The 7220-nt window shown below is 47.5% G+C and overlaps 1 long non-coding RNA gene across 3 annotated transcripts; it reads right to left on the bottom strand.

The window, feature by feature from the left end:
- Nucleotides 1-562: 562 nt before the first annotated feature.
- LOC125702209 (uncharacterized) lies at nt 563-6931 on the bottom strand. Of its 3 annotated transcripts, none has more exons than XR_007380481.1 (3): nt 6845-6931; nt 5906-6020; nt 563-1847 (listed from the first exon to the last, which is right to left on the bottom strand). It is a non-coding gene; the product is annotated as an uncharacterized LOC125702209 (long non-coding RNA). The 3 variants fall into 3 exon arrangements; XR_007380483.1 differs by having other exon boundaries at nt 6652-6923; XR_007380482.1 differs by having other exon boundaries at nt 6727-6923.
- Nucleotides 6932-7220: the final 289 nt, after the last annotated feature.

Genomic DNA, 7220 nt, shown 5'->3' with positions numbered 1-7220 from the left:
AGTCTGTCTCCAGGAGCTGATAGCAAAGGTTTTCTCTATATTTTGAGGTGTCAGCAGACAGCCAGAGCTGCTGGCAGAAAAACAATCACAGGTTTTTAACAAGTGGCAGCAGCAGCAGGGGGAGAAAACAGGAGAAACAGTATTATGGAAGTGGGACAGAGTAACTGACTGCAGGTTATTTTTGTATCAAGAGTGTCCAGTCCTTGGGATGATATTACTGGGGAAGGTAGTGCAGTCAAGCAGCATGTGCTGAAAGATGGGTATACCAAACCCACCCAAACCTGAGCCAGGTGCTGCAGAAGCCAACTAGAGATTTGCTTGTGGTTTAACATAACCCAGCTCTAGGTTACATCTGGAAGACTAAACAGGGCATCACTGGGAAATCAATAGTGGGTTGTGGTTCAGTAAGCTGAGGTTTGGACAGAAGGAAGCAAGGGTCCATTCCTTCCCCCCAGCAGCCCCTAACGAGCACCAGCCCAAAGCCACGAGGTGCCCAAAGCAGGAGGTGCTGCAGCTCTGCCCAGCAGTGGTTCTGAGCCACTGAACAACACCATGGCCCAGATCTCCCATTAAGGGGATGTGGAGTGTGCTGTACCATCAGGACAGAGGTGACCGTTAAGTTTGCAGCTTATAAAACAGTAACTTTGGAAAGATGACAGATTTCTGACGGATTATGGATGAACTGCAGAGATCACTATGCTCCACGCACTGCAGCAATCCCTACGTCTCTCCCTCCCGCAGTCCTCTGTGGGAGTCAAGAAAATATGAAATTTATGCTATTTTTATGAGCTGACCTTGTCACACACGCAGCTTTGAACAAGCAGTGTAATGGCATCTATTAGACGCAGTCCAGATCCTCTGTAAGCTTATCATGCATTTGATTTACTGCCCACAAATAGAGGTCCACGATGAAATGCAAAGCCAAGGTAAACATGCCCAGGCACAGGTCCTGCTGCCAAGCTTGCACCAAGGCCAGCCTCTGCGAGGTTTGATTAATCGTGGGCAAAGCACCAAGCAAGCCTACTGCAACTGTAACACAAATCCATGTTTCACACCAAAACAAAGCAAACTTTGGAAGCTGGGCCCGAATTTCCTCGGCCAAAACCTTTCCACCAGAATACTTTGGGTGCTCCCCAAGCTCTGCTAGCAGGTATACCTGCTCCTGCCTGGCTGCTTCATCAGGTGGGAGTTCTCTGGGTGTGGTGTGAGATGTCAGACCATCGCCGGTCCTGAAACTGTGCTACCTGGCTGAAAGATTGCTCAGGTGAAATCCTGCCATCCTCAGGACATGGGTGCAGAATGACACAGGGAGGTTTCAAGGACAGAAAGGAGCACTGTGCTCTCACGATCCAACAAACCCAATTCCTGCAGCAGCGTTCTGCCCCACCATGCACTCAAGTGATACTTTAAGCTGGAAGCCAGGCTGATAAAATGGCATTAGGAAAACATTAGAAACGCACCACACAGGAATGTTTTCCTTCTGATTTCACAGCAGAAGGAGCATCAGGCACTATTTCAGGATCCAAATGCCGCCCTAAGCGCACCCCAGCAGTGCTGCAACAAGCCAGAGAATCTTAGCAACTGTTATTCAAGTCCGCTTCTTAAGTGTTTGTCATTTGTACCAATTAGCCACATTTCTGCATTTGTAAGCATTAAGAATCTTTTTTTATTCATCTTTTCATCTTTCTGCCTCTAGTCCCTTTAAAGTTTCCAACCGGTGTGATCTTTACTGCCCCATTCTTTGTTCAGATTACAATAATTCGTCATTTGTGTGCAGACAGATTCTTAACTGCTCCTGTGCTAGGAATAACCTTCGCAGCAATATTGGTTCTCTCATCTCCAGGGTCCTGCAAAGCACAAAACCATCAAATAGCAAGGCATTAAGGATGCAAGGAGGCCCCCATAAGGCAACGCGTTCAGTGTAAGCCCTTTTGCTATGGAAATGGAGCGATCGTATGGTACAATTTCTTAAATTCAGCCTGCATTAGGAGTAAGGCCTTGCTTGAAATAGGTTCATGGCATTGGCCTTGCTTTATCATCTGTAACCTGAATTTCAGTGGCTGGGAAACTATGATGGTTTTTTTGCTATTATTTTATCGACAGTTGGGTGCAATCACTCATCATTTTGCATTCTCTTTCCCACAGCACGGTCATGGATGGAGTCACAAACTTCATGGCCAGACAGGAGCACGGTTAGGGTGATCTAGCTTTAGTTGCTGTGTAACAGAGGGTAAGGAGAGACCACACCACCAAACCCTATCAAATCTATGCAGTGATCCCCCAGAGTCCTCCCCAAAAAAACCCCAACAGATTGGGACCTCTGGGCTTAAATTTTATTTCTGTTTCCCAAGTCTTCAAGAAGTCCTAAGGGATTTGATTGCAGCATCTTAATTCCAATGTTTAAAAGGGCAAAATGAGTGACCTGCAAAACTACAGCACAATTAGCAGTGATGCCAGCACAGTAGAATAACACATTAAAAACTACCAGGAACTTACAGGCTAACGTGCAACCGAGTGCAAGCCACTGCAAACCCTGCTTTTGGTGGAGGTGTCAAATCAAGGCTGCCTTTCGTTTTTGGCATGATTATGGGCTCACTGGATAAGCCAGTTCTGCCAAGAGAATGCACCTGTATCTCTCCAAGGCATTCAGTTTTGCATCAGGTGATGGCTTTGTTAAAAATATTCATCCTACGTAATACATGTTACTCTGCACACGTTGCATTACAAACTGCCTTGTCAGCACACCCTACAACCAGCATGCTGCCCTGGGACTTGCTCTTGGGTTGAGGATTCTCCCTCCACCTTTTGGAGCTGCAGACATGGAAAACTAATTATTCACAGAGGGGAAGTCCCCCCTTTCCCACTTGCACAGCACTGAATGTGTTTATCACAGCTCCTATGCCCAATACAGGTGCAGGTTCTCCTAGGAGGGCAGGGCTGTTCTCCAGCCCCTTCTACAAGAAATTAGCACTGTTGGCACACGTGGGGGACACAAGGGGCAGCCCTCAGCCCCACAGAGCTCCCCAACCACAGCACAGCTTCCCACCCATTGGGGATCACTGCCCTGGACCCAGGAGAGGAAGTCAGAATGCTCAGCTGCACAGCTCCCAAAGGAACCTTGAAGCTCCCACCACTGAAAATCAGAAAGAATAAATGACACAAAAGTCTCTTAGTCTGATAGAGATGGAGCTGATCGTGTATGTGTTGTGGGCTGGACCAGATGCCCTCTTGAAAGCTCTTTAAGCTCCACTTCCTACAGTTCCTTTGACATGCAAATCTGGGATCCAGCCATTTCAAAAATTAAAAGCTCCTGATTTTATATATGCCCAGCAAACAGAAGAGCAAAGAGTTACATGATGCAGATGCTGCCCTGCAGATAGCAGATGCCCTCACTTAGGGTTGCAGTAAGTCTGCTACCTGCAGGCACCTGGCCTTGTACACAGCTGACTAAAGACACCACTCTATGAGCCCTAGCTAAGATCAATTTGCTCAATATCTCTTCAATCCACACTAAATTTAACTTCTTCATCTGTCATAGTTTCCTGCACTGTTTGCAGGAAGACATTTCCTGTCTACAATGCAGCTCTACATCTGAATGGGGCACACTGCCATTTTCCCAAGACCAGCTGATGGACATGTTATAGCACAGCTAAGATATAATAATCTATAATCTCCCTTATTTTGTCCTTCAGCACATGTTGTGCCTTGCTGCCTCGTTACTGGTCCCTTGAGTTCTCCCTTAAACCACACACAACCAGAAAACACCCACAGAGAGCAACAAGCTTCCTTGGGACCTAAATACCATCATTTACCACTCTAGTTCAGCATGATGCCACAGGTAGGCTCAGCTGGAACTTCTCCCATGTTGGCAGGACATGCCCTGACCCCAGGCTTCTCCTCAGGGAAAATGATAAACTATCTCAGAGGTGCAGCCCCTCTTGCCCTGGCTACCGAAAGTGACAGATGCCAAGGGCAGTGGAAGTGGAATACAGCTGAAAGCATGTCTGCTATGATGCTCGTGGGATTTTGGAGCCAAGACTTGCTGATTTTGGTATCACAGGATGCTTGTTTTTTCCAAAACATCCCAAAACAAGATGGGGAAAAATCTCCTCTCTGGGGTGTGTTTGTTTGCTCTCTACTGTCAAGCCCAGAGGAAGATGAATGGCACTTAGAAGCCACTGGTCAGAGAAGGAAGAGGGTCAGAGCACAAAGGCCATCTGTCGCCATGTGAAGTCACCAGCTGAACAAAGCAGGACAGAGCCCTGAGCACCAGGCCCATGCTGGGAGCCCCTGGGGAGCTGTAGCCTTCATCAATCAAGCAGGGCAGAGGAGGGAACGCATCAGCATCTGCCACAGTCCCCAGTAAGAGAGTAGCAGGTTCCTGAATACGTGCAAAGCGTCACATCAAAGGGATTTTTCTCAAGTCATAGTCCAAGAGCTATTTCTGCCTGCCACTACTTTGAGATACATGTGTAGGTGCAGCACATTGCAAAGAGCCTTCTGCTACAAACCCCAGGAGCGGCCGCTAAGCCCTGCTGGGTGCTTCAGCCTTTTGGGAAGCTCACATGAATTACATGACTCAAATCCCAGGCAACGCAGAAGAGATTTTGTGGTATAAATACATTCAGTCGTAGCCATCCCAGGCTTCAGCAGCATTATGTATAACCGAGGAGGAATGCGGGCAGCCCTGTCCATGCATGCCTGGGGAATTATTTTAAACATGTTCAAGGGATTTAGAGACAGCGTTTATGAAATAGTTGAGGCGTGTGGTAAGAACTGTAACAATTAAAATGCTGATGAGTAACAGGTTAAGTCCGTGATGTTAGCTGGAGGCTGGCCAGCACCAGGCTACCAGCAGTGCAGAGATCACCCCCAGGGTACTGATGTCCCACAGTCAAACGAGAGGCTCTTCACCACCAGCAGAACTAGGAGAAACCCAACTGTTTCCATCAGGTCTTCTCCTACCTTACCTGGAGTTGGCAGCAGGACAGTGACCCACTGTCATCTCCCTGTTTTCCTATGGGCTCCATCCCACCTGCCTTCACTCTTCAGGGAAGCCTAGTTTTCAGCAGACCTGCCAGCAAAGCTTATTGCTATGTGCAGAGTCCTCACGGCAATCCATCAACAGTTTATCAGCCAGTCTTTCCAGTGGCAGCACAGCCAGCCTGTTGCACAAGGACAGGTCTGTCCTCATCTCATCCTCAGCACAGAAGGGACATATGCTTAGATAAAGACTGGAGACACATCCTGGAAATGGAGGCACCCCATAAAGACAGGATCCCAAACAGAAGATGCATATAGGGAGCACAAGTCTTGCAGGCAGCAGCTGAGGGAAGTGGGATGGGTCAGTCTGGAGAAGAGGAGGCTCAGAGGTGACCTTATTGCTCTCTACAGCTCTCTGACAGGACGTGGTGAGGTGGGTGTTGGTCTCTGCTCCCAGGTAACAGCGATAGGGTGAGAAGTGATGGCCTCAAGTTTCACCAGGGCAGGTCCAGGTTTGGATATTAAGAATAATTTCTTCTCAGAAAGAGTGGTGATGTATTAAACCAGGCTGCCCAGGGAGGTGGTGCAGTCACCGTCCCTGGAGGTGTCCAAGAATGGTGGAGATGTGGTATTTAAGGTCATGTTTTAATGGGCAGTAGTGGTGGTAGGTGGATGGTTGGACTAATTAATCTTGGACATCTTTTCCATCCTTAATGACTCTATGATTCTAACACGTCTCGAATGCTAGTGAGAACCAATCCCCAGCACCAGGCTAGAAACATCAAAAGCCCTGAGCATCTGCTCCTCAGTATCCACAGTTTCTTCTCACAGCTCACTCTTATCACAACACACTGGCCACCAACACACAGCATCTTCAGCTCACAGGGTGCAACCATAGCACAAAAGAAGGAAAGCTGCTCACCTCTGCCAGCCAGGGAGCATGCAGCCAACCCTGCAGGACTTCCAGAAGAATCCACTGCTGCCATCCACAGTTTCTCATTTCCAAGGCTTGAGAAGCTTTGACAGTATGTAAATCCCTAATGAAATAAAACATTTCTAATTAATAACCAGTTTGGAAGACCCTCAGGTTTTTCCCTGCTGTAAACAAGCAGCGGGGATGTTTTTCCATGACATCCCATGGTTCAGTTTGTCAGTATAACATGCTAATTTATAACAGGATAAAAATAGATCTACTAGAGAATTCTATTATCCCTACTAACACTTCTTGCATTAGAACTTCCCAGCATCCTTCATTATCGCTGCCCAGACTGAAAATAATGTCTCTAGATCAGTATATTACCCTAACTCCATTTAATGCAGAATTTAATTCACATGCCTTTTTTAATAGCATTTGCCACAACAGTATTCCCATTGACAAATGGAAGCTGACAGCTCACTTTTATACCAATTCAAGCTAAACACTGACTTAAGTTTTAAAATAAAACTTACTGATGTTTAAGGACTATTCGATTGCCTACACAGCCACTGGGGCATTATGAACCACGGCACTTCTGTAACCAAGAGGAGCTAATTAAAGGACTTAAAAACCATAAGAGAGGAATGAATTTAAAATCTGGTGGTGGTTTTCTTTTTCTTTCTGCTAGAGAACTCTCCTTACACAACCTTTCGTTATACAGTGAGCACTAAGCCCATGCAATAATTCCATACCACAATCCCCTGTAAGGAGCTCTCAGCCAGCCAGGTGTTCAGCTTATCAGGAGAGCAGCACCTCCAAACACTCACACGAAGGGAGAAGGACTTCCACACGAAATAACCAGCCAGAAAAACCCTTTAGAGCACACTGCCTCTCATCTCACGTGTTCCTCTTCTCATCTTCAAGCAAGCCTCCACCATGCCCTACCTCCTGAGATGCTCAGCCCTCTGCCAGAGCCACCCACAGGCACTCAGAGCAGCTTTCCCACAGAGCTGCCACAGCACACCTTCCTCCATCCCCCAAGCCCTTCCAACAGCTGCTGCTTCCTCCTTTATCTCCTCCCGGCCCCTGCACCTGGTGGAGCCAAGCAGGTTCTGTGAAAGGGTCTGCAGTCCCTATGATGCAACCAGGAGATGTGTCCTGCCAGGACAAGCCAGGAGTCAATTCCTGAAGCTTCTGAGTGCTTTCTGCTTGGATCCCTCAGGAAGGTGAGAAGTCAGTGCTGCTCCAGGCAGGACAGGCAGCGTTACGGAGCTGCTTGCTGTGAAGAATGCATTTTCCATTCTTGTTTTCGCTTGCTTTG

Source organism: Lagopus muta, chromosome 18, assembly GCF_023343835.1.
Source record: "Lagopus muta isolate bLagMut1 chromosome 18, bLagMut1 primary, whole genome shotgun sequence".
Lineage (NCBI taxonomy): Eukaryota > Metazoa > Chordata > Aves > Galliformes > Phasianidae > Lagopus > Lagopus muta.
This window is presented reverse-complemented; position numbering and strand designations above follow the sequence as displayed.